Source organism: Lepisma saccharinum, chromosome 17 (genome assembly GCF_977018435.1).
Source record: "Lepisma saccharinum chromosome 17, izLepSacc3.1, whole genome shotgun sequence".
Lineage (NCBI taxonomy): Eukaryota > Metazoa > Arthropoda > Insecta > Zygentoma > Lepismatidae > Lepisma > Lepisma saccharinum.
The window spans coordinates 39,082,476-39,104,557 of record NC_139245.1 but is presented as its reverse complement, the minus strand read 5'-3'; the positions used below and the strand labels follow the sequence as shown (position 1 = coordinate 39,104,557).

The 22,082-nt window shown below is 36.7% G+C and overlaps 1 pseudogene; it reads right to left on the bottom strand.

Moving 5' to 3' along the window:
• LOC146001382 (cytochrome c oxidase subunit 2 pseudogene) overlaps positions 1 to 21,641 on the bottom strand; it is a 65,618-nt pseudogene extending 43,977 nt beyond the window's left edge.
• Between the last annotated feature and the right edge of the window lie 441 nt (positions 21,642 to 22,082).

The following is a 22,082-nucleotide window of genomic DNA, read 5'->3' as shown; positions in this document are numbered from 1 at the left end:
TGGGTAGCAACACTGGTCAGAACACTCTCGTCTAAAGAAAATGCTGGAAATGCCCACCTTTCTGTTCCAAGGCACATTGCAGACGACGCCGTAAGTTGCGGAAGACTTTATTCACTTGTGCTGATATTGTTAATGGCATGCACAATGTTTGCCTGTAGATATTATAATGTTCGTGGATTGTAATGATAAACAACGTCTTTTAAATAACCCCACAAGAAGTAATCTAGGGGAAAAGAGGGGGACACTAGCCCTTTCCAATCAATTTGTTAAGAAAAAAATTCTTTCAAGAAAGGCATTGTTTCGCGTGATGTATGACTTGAGGCCGCATCTTGTTGAAACCATGCCTCTATCTCATCCTCCTCTAACATCGACATAAATTCCTGCACAATGTTCATATACACAGCACTATTCACAGTCTCCTTGAAGAAAAATGGTCCAACAATGCGCCGCCGTGATATCGTAAACCAGACATCTATTTTCACGGAATGAAGTGGCTCCTCATGTAGATGAGGGTTTTCACTAGCCCATATCCTACAGTTCTAACTGTTAACATAACGCGATAGGTGAAACCATGCTTCATCGGAAAAATAGGCTTTGTCAAGTTCCCTTTGAGACCTAAATGTCTGAAGAAACGATCTAGGAAATCGTATTCTTTTGTCCATATCCGGAAATGTAAGTTCATGTACAGCGCTATCCATTTGTATTTCCGGACGGTGGGGAGGGAAACTCTCCTTCCAGACAGATAGGACCTTCTTCGCTGGGTACGAGCCAAGTAACGTCTGTGTTGAACGGTTTCATCCACCTGACGCTCGTGAAATAGCAGGCGAACTACATTTGCAGAACCGGTTTCTCGTGCTGAATTGGGGGAGGGGGAGAGATAGATGGATGCATACAGCGAAATAAACACCTGCGTGTTTGTTACTTTTAATGGCAGCACTGAAAAATGCACATGTATATTTGAAGAGCAGGAAGGCTTTAGATCGTGAGTTTGAATCCTCTGAAACACACATTTTGATGCCATGTCAGCTTATATACCTTGATAGTTCATTTGTATAGAACAAAGGAAAATCAAAATATTTCGTGTTGAGAAAGGAATCTTTAATGACTGCTCAATCCAGTTATTATTACAAGTATTTGCTAAGAGAAGAGGAAGGAAGCTGTAACAGGAATTTGACCCTCGAGTAGACTTGCCAACTTCAAAAAATAAAATTCCGGGAGATTTCTTTGCAGCTTTTGAACGCTTTAGATTAAAATGTTATGGAAGATTAATGCCCTGAATGTTAGCTGTGGACTTTCTATTGCAGGGTGCGAAATCATATAACAATGTTGGGGGTGGGGGAGAAAGATCTTAATCTACAAACGCCCCTGCCCACAAACATACATATAAATTATACGATATACATATTCATAATGTTATTAAAAGTAAAAATAAATTACTAACTTAAAAACGTATTATTAATTATCCATAAATAAATAAATTTGTTATTTTTAAGTATCAGATATTATAATGTAGCAAACTACGTCCTTTACTAATTTTTTTAAAGATGTTAATAAATTATGAAATAGTTGAAGTGGTTTTATTATGTGTAAGTTTTTATTAAGTTTTTGCTTTATGTTCATATAAATCAATTAGATTTCATAGTTATTATTGTTTTGCATTCTTGTTTTACTTTTATTGTGTGTATTGAAGTAGAATTGTTAATGATCTCTTGAGAGAGAAAAAACATTGAACACTCACAACTACACTAATTTGTGTATGTATTCGATATTATTCTTAGCACAGTATAGTTCAAATTAAAAGTAATTGCTTATCTCTTGTTTGTTGTAACAAAAACTCTCCCCGCCCCCGAAAATGTTTGGTGGGGGAAATACCCCGTCCCCCAGGATTTTGCAACCTGTTTTATTGGGAATACAAAATTTTATTTACAGAGCAACCACAATTTGTAACTAAACAGATCAAAATTAATATACTCTACAGTCTTACACGTATAGGGCCTCTACATTCCTTTTCAAACTGACTCTTTTAACCAATCGAAATAACTATTCCACGCATTATTGAATTGCATTGTAGTAATACTTTGTTTTCTTTTCTCACGATCTGAAACTGGTAATGACAAGAACTGATAACCACACTGTGCAATAACGAACTAAATCTGAATAAAGAACCAAAATTGGGTGCAGGGAAATAAGGAAGTCTCGAGACAATGCCTTTCTCTTCGTTTTCTGCCAGACCCTGTGGCCGAGTGGTGAAAAGTGTAAAAGTGAGAACAAGAGTGAATGGTGGGGGATACCTCCGTGTAGGGGGTATTTCCTTTTTTTTTTTTTTTTTAAAAAAAAAAAAGTGGTTAGCACATCGCGCTGCGACGCCAAGGGTCCCGGTTCGAATTCCGGTCGGGTTTGGTTGTTTGTGAATGTCCATTCATCAATTTCATCATTTCATCACTCATCCCCATCTTCGCAAATTAGCCATGAGGCACAAAACGCCAAGTAAAACAAACAAAATCAAATCAAATCTTCGTTTTCTGCACCTATGGTGTAAACGCTTTGGGGCAACAATATGTTTAAATTTTCTATCTCTCCTTCATCTCACTCAGATAAATATGGACTAATTTTTCATGAACCTTCGAAATAATATTTTGAAGTTTAATTGTTTCTTTTGCAATAACAAGTCTCTTAACTCTGTTAGTGAATACCAATTGAAAAAAGAAAAATGATAATAATGAAAATGTAATAATACTCAATTTTGTCATGCCTGGAGATAACAAAATTTGTCCTGGAGACCGGGAGAGTGAGTTCGGTCCCAGGAGACTCGGTCATTCCGAGAGGGTTGACAAGCATAGTTTCAAGTCAACTTTGTGCACAAATAGGCTAATCGAGGCTAGACGTCGGAGCCCCTTCGTTTTGCTACACTGGGGAGGACCTAGCTGCAACATGTGAACCGCATGTCAACTTCCATTATTTACCGCGAATATTTTATTATAAATTGTTAAAACAGTTGGGAAAATATACATTAAACGAGTGTATAATCAAAACTCATCTACAATAAGATAATCCAAGAGCCACAGCAACTTTGCTAGAGGCGAAATACAAAAAATATTTGATTACATTGTGATCAACACGATGCGCAAGTCAACGTGGACAATATTTCCATTTTGAAATTGTAATGTAGGCAACTGTTTATCTAGGGGTGTAAGGGGTGATCTTCCACGTAGTACACCCAAATGTCAACCTCACTTCCACGTTAGTACACCCTGGACTGAAGACTAACGAGGCTCTGGCGACTGGCTCCATGGCCAGTATAATTTTGTTTATGTTGTCCTGTTGTTTTGTCCTTATGTGTGCTGAGTGCCCCTGTACAGCCTCAGCTTTTAAAGAAAGTCAGAACATTTTAATATTTTATGATTTTAGTTCTGCAACGATAGAGTTGCTATTTGTAACGATAAGGGGCTGGACCCCGTATAATGTGACGGGTGCAAAATAGCCTTAGTGCTGACGCACCCAAAATTTTAAATTCAATCAATCAATCAAACTGTTTATCTACACTTGACAGTAAGTTTATTGCTGAGAACTAATATGGAAACAGCTTTCTCGAGCAACGTATCTTCGCCATCGTAGAGCTACATTAAAAAAAGTAATAGTGTGTTGATTTTGTTTAATGCTCCATTTAAGAAATTTTGGCGAGGAACATTAATTTTGCGAACACGATAACACTAAGACTGAGCGGAAACTATCATAGCTGCTAGATACTTCAAATGGTCGGTTGCGTATTGTGAATGAGAGAAATCAATTGCAGTGTTTCACGACGCCAGAATTTAAACCTACTGTAACAAAATGTTAGCTCATACGTTTGGCGTGCATGGGAGTCGTCATAAATTTTATTAGAGGTGGTGAGTCCATGACATAAAACGTATTGATGTAATTTATAACAATAATAGATATCATTTAACTAATAAACTATCATTTTATTATATTTATTATTATTATTTAAAAGTTTTAAAAAGTAAAATGCTCCCTTTGCTTTGCACCACGCCATGATTAAGGCGCACAGGGAGTGTGGAGTTAGGGCCCCACACTTTCTTGATCCCGGCCTAAGGTGTGGGTGATGTGAACAGCACCACGCCGCTGGCCGCCTTTACCTCACAGAGTTTCCTCCAGGTGTCCACTTTATACGACGCTAGGTAAGTGCCGGAGCCGATTGAACAGGTGGAATAAATCCCGGTTCACCACCGCCGGGATCGAACCAGGATCTCTCGCATGGTAGTTAGACGCCCTAATGACTGAGCTATTATTATTATTGCCTTCGGACAAACTTCTATTCGAGCCACTACACGAATGAAAATCCGTTATATTTAATACACTGAAATGCGTAGTTATTTTATTTTGTAATTAACTTTTACGCAGCTAGTTTAACAAAAATCTTTAAAACTAAAAGCAAAATTTTAATCATATATTTGCGCTTTGTAACTTGTTACATCAAAATCTTCCTAATTCAATTTTTTAAAACTCGTGGATACATGTAGAACTTGCATTAAGTAGTAGAATATGAAAACATGAAGTTTTGATCTGGTTCATGTATTTTATACTTTCATTACTCTGGTGGCATATTTATTTCGTTTATCGGTTACAATATTAACTAGCTTTTATTTTGATTTAAAATGTCATTTTCCAAGGTAGTTTCAGAAACCGGTTTGCTCCCCACCCCCTCTCCAGATGCCCATGTGCTAGATGCACCCAAGATATCTTTTCCAATGGACCCTTTGCCATGTTTTACAAGAGACCGGGAGTGGAAATGTTTATTATAAGACGATATTGTAGGTTTATATTTTTTAGTGTATTTAAATATAGAATGAACACTTTTCTATAGTCTGCAATTTAGTCCATCAATTAAAATATTATTTATTAGCACTATAACCTATTTATTCTATTCACAAATGCTTCTCACTCTGTCTTTCCTGTTTCACTCATGAATAAAATTACGAACATAATATTATAAAGCAAATACAAAATCAAGACAGTACAAATAGAGTGAAACATGTTTTTGTCATCAAGTTTCTTTTTTTTGTATTGTTCCTATTCTTTCCCGTATTCACCAAATAATTATTACACATTATTCTACAAACTACTATTTCAGTTAAATCACACCCTTTACATAGAAAATTACAATTGCAACAGGAACTTTTCTTTGCTTTCTACACTAATATTGCTGTTTACAATACTATTTAATAATGTGTCCACCATCCGTCACAATCTATAACCTCATTAAGTCTCTTAGGAACAGACTGAACTAGTCTCTGACAAATTCGTGGTCGGTTTTGAACGGTCTTCCACACGTCCTGAACATGGGCAACCAACTCTTATCTTCTCTGTTCTTGCCGTGGTTCCCACTCCCTTGCAACCATCGACCAGATGTGCTCGATAGGATTTAGGTCAGGTGATTTTGGTGGCCATTGTAAAGTTGAAATTTCCTGGTGACTTAAAAGCCAATGCTTGGTTACATGAGATGTGTGGACACTGCTATTGTCGTGTACAAAATTAATGATGGGCATCTCCTCAACTGGGTATACTGTACGGACAGTAGGAAGCATACATTCTTCTAACACAGAAACGTACTCCTGTGAATTCATTCTGGGAGAAATTTATATCAATTCACCCATAGTTGCACTGCTCATCCAGGCCCAAAATGCAGCACTCACCCTTCCACTTCTTTTCTGCGCCAAAACATGTTGTGGAACGTAACGAGTATTTTTTGGTCGCCACACCGTAAGTTGACCAAGTTGATCTGAACTGAACACCTTTTCGTCACTCCATATAACTGTGTCCCAGAATTCTGCAGGTTTACTCATATATTCCAGAGCAAATCCAATTCTTTCATTTCTGTGATAGGTTGTCAACATTTCTTTCCTTGCTGGCTTTCGGCTGTGAATACCTGCCGAATGAAGACGCCTCCGGACAGTTGATGCTGCGCATGCCAGGTTCAGATCTTGACAAATTTTTGATGCTGGTAGAAATGGGTTCATTCTATTCATATTTAATATTTCCGCATTTTGTTCCATGGTGGTTTTCTGCGAGTTTTTAAACCATCTTCACCCTCCTCTTCATATCTTTTAATCCAATATTTAACACAAGATGGGTCTCTGCCAACAGCCATAGCGATATCTTCCAATGACCGGCCACATTCCGACATTCCGATCATTCGACCCCTTGTCACCTCACTTGTATACGGCATCACTTAGAAGTAACAAAGGTCTCTTCAATATTGGTGTATTATTATTATTAATATTAATGGAATTTTTCATTCATACAATCCGTCCTAATAGATAGGGGTAAAGTACGGTATTTTGTATGAATCACCGACTTACGTAAGGCTACAATTTTATATTAATAACAAGTTCACGTCAAAAGAGAGGTTGGTTCCAATAGGTTGAGGATATTCTGACCCTTCATACTATCCCCTGGGATTGTCTAGTTTTACTTTTCTCCGATAGCGGCGCCACTGTATGTCGACTGCTACATTTGAACCAACGATTTATATAAACGTAGCTAAAGAGCACGAATACATTAGCTAAATATATAGAAGTTAACGCAATTTACAATATATAAATACTTGCGAAGTATAGAAGTGTTTAAAACATTCATATTCATTATTTTTCACCCACTACTGTAAACTAATTTATGACTCGGCATGTTAGTTTACGGGCACATTTACTCTGTGACACGGTGTCTTACGTAATGTAAGAGCACAGAAAAGTTGCCTACTACAGTGGTTCCCTCCCCAGGAGATCAATTTCAGCTAAGGGGGTGGAAATATAGTCTGATGATATTGAGATGTTTATATTCTTCCCCGGGAGAATAGCATTGTTAATAATATCGAAAGAATTAACGAAACTGTAGCTTAGATCTTCATGAATAAAAATTCACTACCATTATCTTAGCTACGTTTTCAGTTAATTGTTTTGACTTATGAAATAATGCAAATCAACAAATTCATATCCAATCACCTAACACAGACTTGTTTCATTATTTTAAGTAGTTGTATTTGTGGTATAACCAGGACCACTTACAAGTGTAGAAAAGGAGAGGCTATTTGATTGAACAATCCGATTTGCCTACACTTAAAACAATGGCAAGAGGGGCTTATACCCCAATTCTTCAGGTGTGATATGCCCTGATTTTTTAAGAATTTTGAATTCTAGTGTAGAAAAGGTGAAGCCTCTCAGACAGATTTGCCCACACTTAAAACAATGGCAAGAGGGGCTTATACCCCAATTCTTCAGGTGTGATATGCTCTGAATTTTAAGAATTTTGAATTCTAGTGTAGAAAAGGTGAAGCCTCTCAGACAGATTTGCCTATACTTAAGACTATGCCAAGTACCCATATCATCTTATTGTTTATAGTGTGTTTTTCTGTCAAAATTCCTGGGATTTTGAATTCTAGTGTAGAAATGGTGAGCCCCCCTCAGATTAATTCTGCCATGTGTACAAAAGCTGAATCTCTCAATTTGCTGTCTATAAGCTTGTCAAAAATAAGCCGCCCCCCTGTTATTGTTTTGGCTACATTTGAAATTGAGCGAAAAATATTTATATTCTCAAGCAAAACTCCCCGATCAATATATTGAGCCAAGTGCAGGCTGTTTCATGTTTTTTCTAATCTTTTGATCAGTCACATGTCCCGGCAGGCAATTAATTATGTAGGGGCCTGGGAGAGTTATGCGTGCATCCAAGAGATATAATCTATATTGTGCTTTTCAGGGAAAATTCCCCCATACATGCTCTCATGTTATTGACTCCAAGAGGAATTCTCAGTAATAAGAATATTGACCCCTTGCATGTTGTATGCCGGAACACAATTCTAATCTTGTCTTGTTGTGTTAATATAAACCGAGCTGGACTTACAGAACATTCAATGCACAATTTTTATAGTCCAACTATGAAATTGTTTTTTGATATATAGCTATGAGCTCTGGGCTCTCAATAAAATGTGGACATAGTGCCATGGCTTATTGCCTTGTAAACAGAAGGCTCGGGTTTGAATCCTGATAAAATATAATGCCTCCCCTGATGGCAAAGTGTTAATATTGGGGCCTTGTAAACAAGAGGCTTGGGTTTGAGGCCCGACAAAATGTGTAAGATTGAAATACATGTGGCAAAATAATATCTCTACACGTGAGATTTTGAGAATATTCACTGCTAGCTGATATACAGCTGAGGTTTGAAAGTGTGTTGTACAACAGCATAAAAATATACACACACGCACATATTTACTTCTGGTTTAAGTTCAATTGGGCACCAGGCTCAACTCATATATCTAATACTAAGACAATGTAATTCTTCTAGAATTGTTCTGTGACTCTCTCATTTCTTACATCATAAACATATGATTTTTCCCCTATGAGAATAACACTACATATGGTGTCATCAGGTAATGCCTCATGGAATTCACAGATAAGCTTAATATTTGTCCTGTCATTAACCACAACTTGTTTTCTTTTTGAGGTGTTGATTACAAACATGGGTCTCTGTGTTTTGAATTCATCTGGTGTGTAATACATGTCAGTATTGCCAATAGTGACTCTTTTGAATGCTGAAAATGCCTCATATAATTTAAGGAAATCATCCTTGGACATGTCTAAATTATAATTTTCTCTAGGAAATACCTCATTTCTGCCATTTTTAAGATATATGTTCATGATGTTGCAGTTATCAAATCTACTTGAATTTTTTTCCTGATTATTGTGTCTTCCATTCTGAAACAATACCACCACAAAATCCGGCATGTCATATTGTATACTGGAGAATGAATTTGTAGCATCAAACTCATAATAAGTACCAGATGCGGGCTTCTGTACACATTGATATGTATAAAATTGTAGAGGAATTTGTGGATTTTTTATTATATCAGCTTTGTATTTAAGAGCATAACTGGCCTCATATTCAACAACCGGGATTCTTAACTCCATAGTCTGAATAATGCACTTGCCTTCATCAGGTAGGGTATTGGGCAGAGCTTCCCCTGTAGAGTTTAATGTGCTGTACCTCATCAAAGCATTATTATCATTGGCAGCTCTTCTAAATGTGATTCTTAAACCACCCTTCCACATAATATCTTTGTAATCTGAGAAGAATCCTGGCAACAGGCGCATCGGGAACAGCACTGTGTGGTTCTTAGATAATATCTTATCACCAGCCTCAAATCCACCTATTTTGTAGTAAGAAGCCTCGGTTTTGGATAATTTTAATGTGGCCAAAGCTGTGGAGGTAATGCCGGGATAATCTATTCTGTTTATAACAACACCATGCTTTCTGATCTCAATTTCAGAGAACAGATGCGGCACAAAATTGTCTACCAATCTTATATTTGAATTTGCCGGATAATCTGTTCCATCGAGCTTTACAACATCAAATTTGATGTATAGATCTGCTCTGTGGGGGTGTATAAATCCATCCCCTACAGCAAGATCAACCTCAATTTCTGTGTTGGGTTGATTTAAATTTGCAAATGTCCTCCTGTTTGGGGGGAATGATTGTAGCTCATAACTCTCAATATTTTCCATTTTCTTCTTGTATGTATTTTTATTTAAATATTAATCTCTATGATAGCAGTTGTTGTGGCTCCAGCAAAATCAACTAATTCTTCTTTTTCATTAGTGACCATCAATTCAATATTATCTATTCTGTTATGACACACAGGAAAATATAATGTTGGGGATGGAGTGTAGATGATTGGCTCCATAAATTCAGAATTAGGTTTGAATGTTGCAATGATGCCAGTTTGTTTGTGAGTGCCTATGCCATTTGATTTGGTGATCATACCCTCGGCCACATTACAGTGAATATTCAGAGTCTCTATGGCTAAGAATTTAGGTATATTAATAGCAGTGTGTTTGATGGCCGCTTCAAGTTTTGTGTTGTTCTCAAAGCCTAACAGCTCTCCTATAGTACCCAGATCCACTGTTTCTGTAGCAGATACAATCTCTACTCTGTGAGTGACAGAATTTTGACTTAACACTACACCTCTGGGTAATTGAGCATTTAGAGTGGACAGATTATATTGCCCTGGAGTGATGACAATTTTTTGATCCCCTACTGCAATTTTGTTGTTGTGGTGTGTAATATTAGGGATCAAGTACATGCCGTAAAATGCTCTGAGAGCTATTGTTTTGGGATACACTATGTCATCATGCAATTTGAGTTTCAATATTGAATTTTGGCTGGTGAGATGGAATACCCCCATGATGTTTTAAATACCACAAGGCCTTTTGAAAATTTTCAATTGATGGTTTATTAATTTGAGACATATATCTAAGAACAGATAAGCACAAATGTCCACAATTAACATCTTTGAAGTTTTGAACACGGGCATTATTGTAATAAAGATTAGCTGATTTTAGATATTTTATTAAATTTTCAGGAGGAACACCTCCAAATGAATCAAACACAAAAGCCTCATTGTTTAAATATTTAAGATAACAAATCCAGTGAGTGCCCTGATTTTTGTACTTATCCAAATTAACAATGCCACACTCTTTGTAGAGTGGTTGCTCTGGCAAAGAATCAGACATGTACACACCTCTAAAATTTTTGATGCCCAGTGGCTTGATTAAAGCTTCAATATCTTGGTTTGTAAGCGGCTCTTGTTTTTTTAAACTTATTCATGGCTCTCTTAACACCTTTGCCCTGTTTCTCCATGGCCAGGTTATGGCGCTTCAATTCATCTAATTCTGCCCTATTTTTCTTGGCATCTATTACTGTTTTTGCTATGGCAGCTGATCCCCCAGCCAAGCTCCCAACAGCCCCAAGTGCTGCTAAGATGGCAGGGATGGTAAATATAAATCCCCCCACATGTGATTTTTTCTTGATTGCTGTAATTTTTTTAATTGGGGGGTACTAAGCAACAATTTCATACCATGGCCCTTGGCAATACAAGAATTTTTTTTCTTGCGCTGCTTTTTGGTCAAAAGGCTATCAATAGGCCCAAGAGATTTGAGACCTGCATAAGGTATTCGATACATAACACCCTTGGCCTTCATTGTAGGTTTATTATATACATATTCACAGCCCCCACCCCAGTTTTTGTTTGGTGCTCATAGCTATGGTGGTTCCCAATGCTGCTATTTTTTCACTTAAAGAAGCATCTTTGCTTACAAATCTACCAAATGCAGCCTCTTCTAATTTCTTGTCTGCAACATGTCTCTTGTCAAGATCAGAATGTGTGTTGTATGCTATGTCATGGTCTCTACAAGCAGCATCTAGGGGATTTACACCAGGATCCCCTCTGTTTAATCTATGATCCAATTTTGTGCCTGGACCACAATACTGATAGCCTGGAATATGTAGTTCAAATGGCAGCTTGTTTATAATGTCATTAACCAGGCCCCGACCCTCAGAAATATTCCAAAATTTGGGGGGTAGAGTATTAATAATTTTTATAAGATATCCAATCCCCTTAGTGTCATTCACTATAAAATTAGACAATTTTGTGCTTATCATGTCCATAATTCCAACTTTTTCATTGTAAAAATTGTGGTTCCCAGCATTTTCCTCCCCTACTATCACCAATGACCTATCTACAAGTTTCCTGACATCATCAACCCACACAAATTCTTTAGGCAGGGTGTTGTATTGTTTGATTCCACTGCCAGTCTAAATTTGTGACCATATGGGCTTGATTAAATTATTGTATTTTGCCCCACTGCTAGACTTGACTCTTTTTTGTGTGGGATCATTGTTCTGGTATAGAGCATCTGATTTTATTAATATTTCTTTGTAATATTCATAATCTTGATCTGTATAGCTGCCAGGCCTTTTCCTAGTCATCAGTTCCCACAATCCAGATGTTCCGGGGTACTTAACAAAAGCACCTTTTTCTCCGAGACGAGATTCTGAATAAACAATCAGATCATCTCCCATAAATGTTACTCTGAAATTGCCAATTCTATGTATGATGCTACCATCAAGCTCTGTGTCAGCATATAAGCCAAACACCTCATCTTTATTGTCTTTAGGTGTGGTTAAATATTTTTGAGCAAGAAGACCCAATTCAATAGGATCCTGAGTAGCTTCAATTCTTCTAGGAGCAATAGGACTAGGTGTATGAATACTGGAAAGTGGGGTGAATGGATAATCTAATATGTTCCTAGCAGCTACAGGCACAAGCTCTGTGATCAAATTTTGATTTTGCTCTGTAACAGTTTTGATATTTTTACCTAAATCACTAATAGCATCAATTATGGGCTGTTCTGTTTGTTTGTGTTTTTCATAAATTCCCCGGTTCTCTGATTTCCATCCCTTAAATCTTTTTACAAGATAATCTCTTAATTTAAGATCATCAATAATTGGCCTTTTCATGTTTATTTATATATGTTTCAATGTCTAGAAAATTGTTGATTTTATTTCTGTATTTGCCACTATTGGGTGTTCTTGTCATATCAATTGTGACAAACCCATAACTGTCCTGGTTCCAGCACCAACTGCAAAACTTGGAAAAGTCATTGTAGCTCAAGTCCCCACCTACATATTCATCATGTATGTGTTTGAGGTTGGTATGATCCTGATGAAACACACATATAAAATAGCTGTTGTCTCGGATCAGTTGCTTGGGTATTTTTGAAAAAGTCTGTGCCAGGTAGAAACAATCTATGTTTTTGTGCCGCCCCTGTGTAAAAAAATTTCTAACCTTGTTTTGATTATCCAATATAATATCATCAAACACAACAACAGAATTATCGAGACATTCATGAAGTGGCTTAACATCTGATTCAAAAGTGGCAATATCCAATCCATCATATAGCTTCATCAGCTGCTGATATTTTAATTGTTCCAAGCTCTTAGAAAAAAACATACAATTGCCTGTTTTTCCAGTCTAACCAGTTGGGTGCCAATAAAAAATTATCAACCATTAGTGTAGTTTTACCACAAGCAGATGGCCCAACAATAAGACACCTAATATTATCAGGCAGCAAGTTGCCATTTCTCTTATTCTGTTGTTCAGGTTCTGGCAGCCTTTTTATAACATCCCAGGTGCTCATATTATTATTTTGTTTGCATCGATCCAGCTGTGTTCTGGAAGTCCTAGCCATTTGACAAATAACTTGTTGCCTTTTCTGAGGATGATTTTTTCTATGAGATATGTGTCAGGCTGTTTAGTTTTGCTGAGCTCTTCTTCATAGAATCTGCCTTTGACAATTTCTCCTCGATGATCCTTTATTATATATGTGTTAAGGGTCCCGGGTTTAACTTGAACCACTGTAAATAATTCAGTGCTCCAGTTTCTTGTAAAGCCTCTTTTGAATAAGTGCTTATATTTGCTGATTCTTACTTGATCACCCACCCTGTATTTGGCCTTTCTTGTTGTTGGCTGGTATCTAGGATAATAAACAGTCCTGATCAATTTTTGCTCATCAGATGAAGTTACTTCAGAGGGTTTCATGTTGATTGTGGAATGGACCGAGTTGTTATATTTATGTAGAAGTTCTGGAAGAATATTAATCCATTTATAATTACCTTGGAGGGAAAATTGTTTATACATAAGATTTTTTAGGGTTTTGTTGAATCTCTCTACAATTGAGGCTTTGAGATCACTGTAAGTCGAGTAATGTTTTATTGCCTGGCTTTTAATAAATTGTTGAAACACTGAATTATAAAATTCTTTGCCATTATCTGTTTGCAAATAGCGCGGGGATCTTCCACTCTGATTGATGATTGTCCTGATGGCTTCTGTAACACATGACCCAGTCTTGGATTTGAGTGGCACAGCCCAGGCAAATTTTGAAAATGTATCTATGATAGTGAGTAGATACTTGTAGCCCTTGTTGATTTTGTCTAAGTTTTTCAACTGTCCACTTGCCATTTCAATCAAGTCGCTCTGCCATAAATCATCCATGCCCTTTGTGACTACTGGCAGTCTCTTAAAATTATGCCTGGCTTGTCTGTGTAATTCATCAACAATAATTTCTCTAGACATAATATGAAAACAAGAATATTGCAACTATAGGGTGTTCAGCAGCTGATACTACAGGATTTTCTAAATATAATTTGTCCCCTATTTGTATTTTAAATTCCAAAGAGCCATCATCTTCAGCATAGGCTGTTTCTAATGTATTGGGATCTGTAAAATCCTCTAACTCTACACTGGTGATTTTTACTTTGTTATCAGCATTTGTTATTGATAAGGTGGGGTAGTGGTGTGCCTGTGGTTGAAGCCAATATTTGATCTTGATTGGTCTCAATGTGCCCCCAACAAAAAATTGGTAATAAAATTGTGCAGGGGACAGCATATATATTTTGCCACCTGGTGTAAATGGAGAATCATATTCTTTGTTGGGGATGCTGTACAATTCAAGAATTACTGTATGTTTTGGATTCTCGATTATGCCTGTTATTTCCTTTTCTGCTGTAAGCAATCTCCTTGTTACAGATTCAAGGTGCTCATTGATGGTCCTAACAACATCATCATGGCCTGGCTTGATTTTTATGTCCACAATAAGTTTCTTGTATTGTTGCACAATCTCTTGAAGCTGGGTGGCAAAAACAGACAGAGCATTTGCTTGATTGGATTCCATGGTTCCTAGCTGTTGCTTGATATTAGCTACAATTTGTTGCAAATTTTCAACAACTGCCAATTTTGAATTTTGAGCAGTAAGATCATGGACCTGTCTTCTGATATCCTCAAACAGGGCATGCAGTTCATTAATATGTTGATTGGTTGGTAGAGTGGCCACTGTCTGAGTAAGATGTTTGATCTCTGCTTGGATATTCTTGATATCTTCTGATTTCAATATCCTATTCACTGCCCTCTTAATATTTTTAAGTTCCTGTGATGTAGGAAGATTTGATACTGTATTTTGCAAAGATTCAAGTGCCAATTTTACATTGTTTAATTCAGAAGCATCAGCCACATTTTGCATAGCATTTTGGAGCAGGGCTATATCTGCCTGAGTGGGTGTTGATTGTTGTAAAATTTCAAGTTTTGTTTGAATATCATCAATCAAATGATGAAAATGAGATAGTTCAGATTCAGTGTTGAGGTTTTCAAGCTTTGTGATTTGGTGCTGGACACTAACAAGAGTATCTACAATACCGGGCAGGCGAGATTCTAGAGTTTCTTGTACATTTGCCAAATCACTTTGCACTGCTGCTATTGTACCTTCAAGATGGGTTATGGTACTTTGAATTTTTCCAAAATCTTCATATGTTTCAAGTTGCAGCTTAACATTTGCTACACTCCGAGTTATTGCACTCAAAGCATCAGAAGATGGCAAATTGTTCATAAAATTTTCAAGTGTCTCAATTTTTTCTTTAACCTCGGCTATGGCATTGTGCAGAGGATCCAGATTAGGTATTTGGAGTGATTGAATCTGTTCTTTTAGAGTGGAAATCACTAGATCAAAATCTTCTTGTGATTTTATGCTTTTGACAATTGTTTGGAGCTGTGCCTGGACATTATTTATCTGCTCTTCCAATTGTTGTTTCAATTGCTCAGAATTGGTGGCCTGGGTCTTAAATTTGGCTTGAAGAGCTGCTACAGCTTCTTCTAAACTTTGAAAATTATCTAATGTTGCCAGATCAGTATATTTTTGAAGCAACAATTTGAGTTCAGAATCAATTTTAAGAAGAGGGTCCATGCATTGTGATTGTAAATTTGTAATTTCTAATTGAAGACTGGCATTGAGTGTGGTTTGTAAAGCTTGTAAATCACTTCTTAATTTCTTGACTCTGACATCAAGCATCAGAATCTCATCACTGTGATCTTCATGTCTTGTATGGCCAAATATATCATTAGGCATTTTTGTTTTAGTGGTTATTTATTATAGAGTATCTGAATCTTAATTCTATAAAAAAGGGTATAAGCTTGTCATATGATCCAGGGACCTCAATATATAAGCAGTCACCAGCAGAAACAGTATATACAGTGCCAGAAATCATGTTTGAGTGCTTAATTCTATAAATATTTCTCCCTACTGAAATCTTGACATCACCCTCAGGGGTTGTAATAAATTGCAATTGACCACCTACAGGTAATTGGTAATGATTTAAATTATTGTTAAATATGTACAATATTTTGCCTGTTTCATCATCAACATCTGTAAGTATGCTGTTCAGATGAATAATTAACAAGCCACTCAGTTTAGCTATCATATCAGAAGAGGGTTGTGGTGTTGGCAGCTCCATAATAGCCTGTTTTTTGAACCCAAATAAGTTCATAGGCATGTTTATTTATTTCAAATCATGCTCTGTAATTGGGCATTGATTTCCATTTTTCAAATCACAATGCCTCCAAGGTAAAGTATGTATGCCACATGATAAAATGCATCTCTTATCATCATGTGGGTCCAGAGCCACTTTTCTTACAATATTTGTAGTCAATAAGTGATTCACACTCTGAATTCTATTTTCTGATGTTCTGATTGTGCTACATGATTTGAGGCAATTTTTGTAATCTTCAAATTGGAGCTCTGTTTCCACAATCACTCTGCCAATGCCCTTGGCTTTTTTGGCAACAACACCACTACATGTTTCAAAACTGTACATCTTGGCCCTTAACCCAGCAAATGCCACAATAACATCACCAAGTGTCTCATCTTTTAACTTGCCAGGCACCTTTTTGTTGTGGTGTTGAATCTCTTATGTTCACTGGTATCAAAGTATTGAAACAATTCAGGCTGTGCAATATCTTGATAAACATCTTCTGTTTGAATATCAAGAACAAAACTATCAGTGTCCATGTACATCAATTTTACACAATCACCATAAAAAGGTTTCAGCACATCATAATACAATTTTAACATATGTAATTTGGCCAATTCCAATATCACAGCCCCTACATAAATAGGTTTATCAAACTTAATCTTTGTTTTTTTCATGTTGAAAAGAGCCATATTTTCATCATAAATTCTTCTATAATTGAAATTAGGCTTTGCAACCAATTTTTTGCTCAGGCTGGGGTCAGTAATTATTTTAACATCGGTATGTTTTCTGACATTTTCAATAGTTTTGCCATACACAGAATTGACCATCAATTTAAACAAGGCCTTATCAAATTGGCTCTTTGCAGATGTTCGAAGCTCTGTGTTTGTATTAATATATGGCTCCAACCATTTTGAGTGCCTGAACCTCAAAACTTTGCCAACTTTGCTCACTTGAACACCATGTTTCATCAGGAACTGGAGGTTTTTGTAATATATGACATAGCCCTGTTTTGGCTCCAGTGTCATCATCAATTTCTTCTGTTTAGAGCCAGGTGAGCACTTAACCTCGGGAATTGGGGGCAGATCAGAAAATGTGTTGTGTAAATCATCAGGAATTGTCAGATCAACCTCTAAGAAGAGGCCATAGTTACTGTCATCAAAATCCTGAAGATTCTCAATATTGAAATTTTCAACCCACTCAAGCCCTGCATATGGCAGTTTTTGCATCATGGCATAACCATACAGGCTGTTTGCATCCACATACAGTATATAATTTGATGGCAGTGCTGGATCATAATCAGGAATATATTTGTTATTTGCTCTGGCATATCTCTGAGAACATTGCACCATGCCTCCTCTTATACATTGTTCCATAAACAAGTACATGTCCTGATCCTGGATCAGATCCAATTGCATTTTAGTGTTCAAAAACATTGCAGACCATGTTAGGCCCGGAGCACTGTAAAAATACATTGGATCCAGCTTATAATTTTGCATGGAAGATTTTCTGAATGCCTGCAATATATCAGCTAAGAGGGTCACATCAAGTTTCAAATATGCCATGTGATAATCACCAAATGTCTGGCATTTTAAATTGTTCCACATCAACTGGGCATGGTGATAATCATCATCAGTGATTCCAGATTCTCTGATTTTGCTGTAAAACTGTTGTTTTGGTGGCAGAGAACACTCATCAAATTTAGAAAAATCTGTAACATAATCATATGGATATACACCCTTCCGCCTAATTAATTTCAGGTCCTGATTTGGAAGCAAAGCACATGTGATTTTGAATTGATCATCAGATAATTGAGTGGCCAGTGTAGCCAGGCTAGCCGATAAAATTCTGTAAGAATCAAGAAATCTTATGTGAATAGGAACACCATTAACTTTAATTATTTTGCTAATGGCAATATATTTCTCATCATTTTCAGCTAAAATATTTAAATTATGCTTTTCAAACCCCTCGTACCTGATCAGATGATGGAAATCATAATTGGATGCTCCATGGCAAAATATAGGGATAAATTTTGGTCCCTTGATCTTAATATTACAGCTATTACACAGGGCCATTAAGAATTTACCATCTGTATGAGAATGGTGTTTCACCTTGATATTTGTATCTGAAAATTCAGAATCACATACCGGGCATTTTTCTGCATTGTTGAAATCTTCAATCTGTTTCTCTGTTAAAGGCAACATGGGTTTTGATTTTAATAGAACATTAGATGCTATGTCATGGCACTCATTTTCTATTCTATGTGCAAATTCTTTGATGGCATCTGCTCCCATGTATAAATTTTCTTTACTAACAACACCATCCTGTACAACCACATAATAAAAACTGGAAGGTTCATGTAGCTGGTATGGTGTAATTGAAGATTCTTCAGGATCTGGATTGCAGAATGCAAGAGGTTTGAGGTTTGATTCAAAATCACAGACAATATATGCTGGGTGTTCCAACAAGGCTTCAAACTTTTTGAATTTTGCTTTTTCACTTGGATTAGGCATCACCATATGAACAGGTTTATAATTGCCACAGTATTTCAGATGCTCAATTAACTTGTTTTTAGCAATTTCTGCATTCTCTTCCCGAACCCCATTCACCATTTTTCTACCATCAAATACACTTAAACATCTTCTGCACAACTTGAATATTGTATTGGATTTGTCTAGTTGTGTTCTCACTAAAGCTTCAAGATTATGTATCAGAGTGTAATGATTTGTGCCATCCTTTTCAATTAAGAGCAGATCAATCGGAACAGCAGATTCATCATCAAGTGTACTGATTCTGAGAGGATGTATCAAGCAATTGTCACGGCCAGTGGAACAAATAAATACATTAATAGATAATTGTTTTCCATTAATATTCCTGGCCTTTTTTTCAAATTTATCAATATTCTGAACAAACATTGGATATTCTAAACCCTCCATTGCCCCATCAAAATCATTTTCATGTTGTTTATAATAAGTTATTCTCTCAGGATGCCTTGAAACTGGATACAAAGCAGCTAAAATACACCACAAAAAGCATTTCTGGTCATTATATTTTATATTAACCACGGCTGTTTTGTTTTTGATATTGGCAGGTAATGGCACATAAGTGGAACCTTGTAATGGGTTGAATTCAGAAATATTAACATATAACTTGTGTGAAGATCCGCATAGGCTCCATCCAGACTCTTTTGCTGCAAATTCAGAGTGTTTAATATTCAATTGATCTATCAAACTGCTTATTATTTTGTCTGAATTTGTATTTGAATATACCGGTACAGTTTCTGTTATGTGGGGCTGTGTAAATTTTGTGCCATTTGGCTTCTTATATTGTGCAAACAATTTGAGGGACAGCTTATAAGACCCATTTTGTGCATTTAGAATTGCCTGCACAATAGGATTTACACTGTTCAAAAAATTCTTAATGCCACATTTTGGCTCTGATTCAAAACAGTGATCCCTTAATTGGCCTTTAAAACTGCTATGGATGGGTTCATAGCGTGGCTGCTTTGCAGGTCCAGCATTAACAGGTGTTTCATGCTTCCTTTTCAGGCCAGATGTGGATGGTTGTGAGGGCAATGCTGATGACTGTACATAAGAATTACACTTATGCCATTTGTAATATGCCTTGCTTAATATTTTGTGGCATCTTGGACACATTTTCATGGCCTTTCTGCATTTCTTACGGTCGCAAATATGCCGGTGCCTGGCCCAATGAGAACTAGATATATTTTTATTACACTGATTGCAATATTTTTGTTTTGGCATTTTTGTAGTTTATTTATATAAAATTTCTTGGTCAAAAAAAAACAGAACTATGCCAAAACAATAACTAGGCCCTGGTGATCCCCAATATAAAATAATTTTGCTCTTTTTATGCTGTTGTATAACACTTTTTACCAGGTTTTCAGATCTGGGAGCTATCAATTATATATCAACTAACAATAATTATTCTCAAAATCTCACGTGTGGAGATATTATTTTGCCACATGTATTTCAATCTTACACATTTTGTCAGGACTCAAACCCGAGCCTCTTGTTTACAAGGCAACAATATTAACATTTTGCCATCAGGGGAGGCTTCATATTTTATGAGGACTCAAACCCAGAGGCCTCCTGATTGCAAGGCAATAAAAACCATGGGGCTATGCACCATTCTCTACTGGGTCTCCTGGGATTTTGACAGAAAAACACACTATAAACAATAAGATGATATGGGTACTTGACATAATTTTAAGTATAGGCAAATCTGTCTGAGAGGCTTCACCTTTTCTACACTAGAATTCAAAATTCTTAAAAAATCAGGGCATATCACACATGAAGAATTGGGGTATAAGCCCCTCTTGCCATTGTTTTAAGTGTAGGCAAATCGGATTGTTCAATCAAATAGCCTCTCCTTTTCTACACTTGTAAGTGGTCCTGGTTATACCACAAATACAACTACTATTTTAGTAAATCGATCGTATCCCTTTTTCGTTTGTGTGTGTGTGTTTTGCAGCAATCACTACTTTTGTAGTCCTTTTGGAAACACGATTACTTAAGAGTGAAGTTATAATTTCAAATTGTTTTACCAGTTTGAATAATTTCTCGATCCTTCTACTCAAAACACTGCGCAGATCGAAATAAATCTTTCAAATAAAGAAATATTTTCAGGTGGGCATATATCAAGAATACTAGGTAAATATTCTGTGTTAGTGTAATTCTAATTTCTCAAAAATTAATAGATTGGTTGGGAGTGGGGGGGGCGAAGATTTGAAATTGAGAAACTCACTATTGTCTAATTCGTATGTGGACGAAAATTAAGGGGAAAACTAAAATACAAGTAAATGTATCATTTTCATGCTTTTTTTACACGCCAGCCAGTTTAATAAATATACACATATATGCCATACGGATAGGTGATCTAGTGTGTTAATTGGTTGACGCAGTCACACACCGAAGTTCCCTGTTTCGAATCCTGGCATGGGTGTTCTCTGTGAGTGTATTTTCAAATAATTACTCACCCTAATCGCCGTGATTGATTAAAAATGACAGAGAGCGGCGCTAAATAACAAAAATGCGTTATGAAAAAACTTCAAGCGTCTATGAGTTTCAAAACTCGCGAAGCCTGGCCAGTTGTGCTACGACACTCACTATTTCGCAGTCGCTTCTAAATTTTTAATCAGAAAGGAAATCGAAAGTGCTCTAAATGTAGTATCTGTATTCGATTATGGGCTCTCAAGTATATGTTTTTCACCAAAATGTGCAGGCGTCACGGGCCGTTCATGTGAATCATCGCTTACTTTCTTTCCTGTCAACCATAGCCAGGAGCTTGAGCTGCCTGTGCGATATGACGTAACAGGCAGGTAGAATCACCTGACCAGGCTCGTCCCTAGCGACATCCACACAGCTGTCTGGAGAAGAAGAAGGAGAAGCTTCACTCCCCGCCTTCCGGGAGTTTAAATAAATCCCGCTGTACGACATGAACACGGTAAGCACGAAACATTATCTTACGCAGTGCTTTATGTATGGTAGATTTGGGGATATGCAATTATTTTGATAAACGCCGCAGTGATTTCTTAGGCGAACGAACATACCAATGTTCCAAATCACTAGGGGTGTGCGGGACAGAATTTTTTGAGTCGGGACGGAATCGGACGTGACATTTTTTAAATCTTGATATTCGGGACGGGAAAAATTCGAAATTTCCCAAAAAAGTCGGGAAATTTTCGGGACGGGAAATATTCGAAATTTTCCGAAGTTCTGGAAATCTCGATTTCTACAGGTAATTTCACCTTAAATTGTTAGTTTTTGTACGAGAAATGCAAAAACAATCACTTAAGGTCTGGAAATCTCGAATTCTACAGGTAATTTTCACCTTAAGTGATTGTTTTTGCATTTCTCGTACAAAAACTAACAATTTCC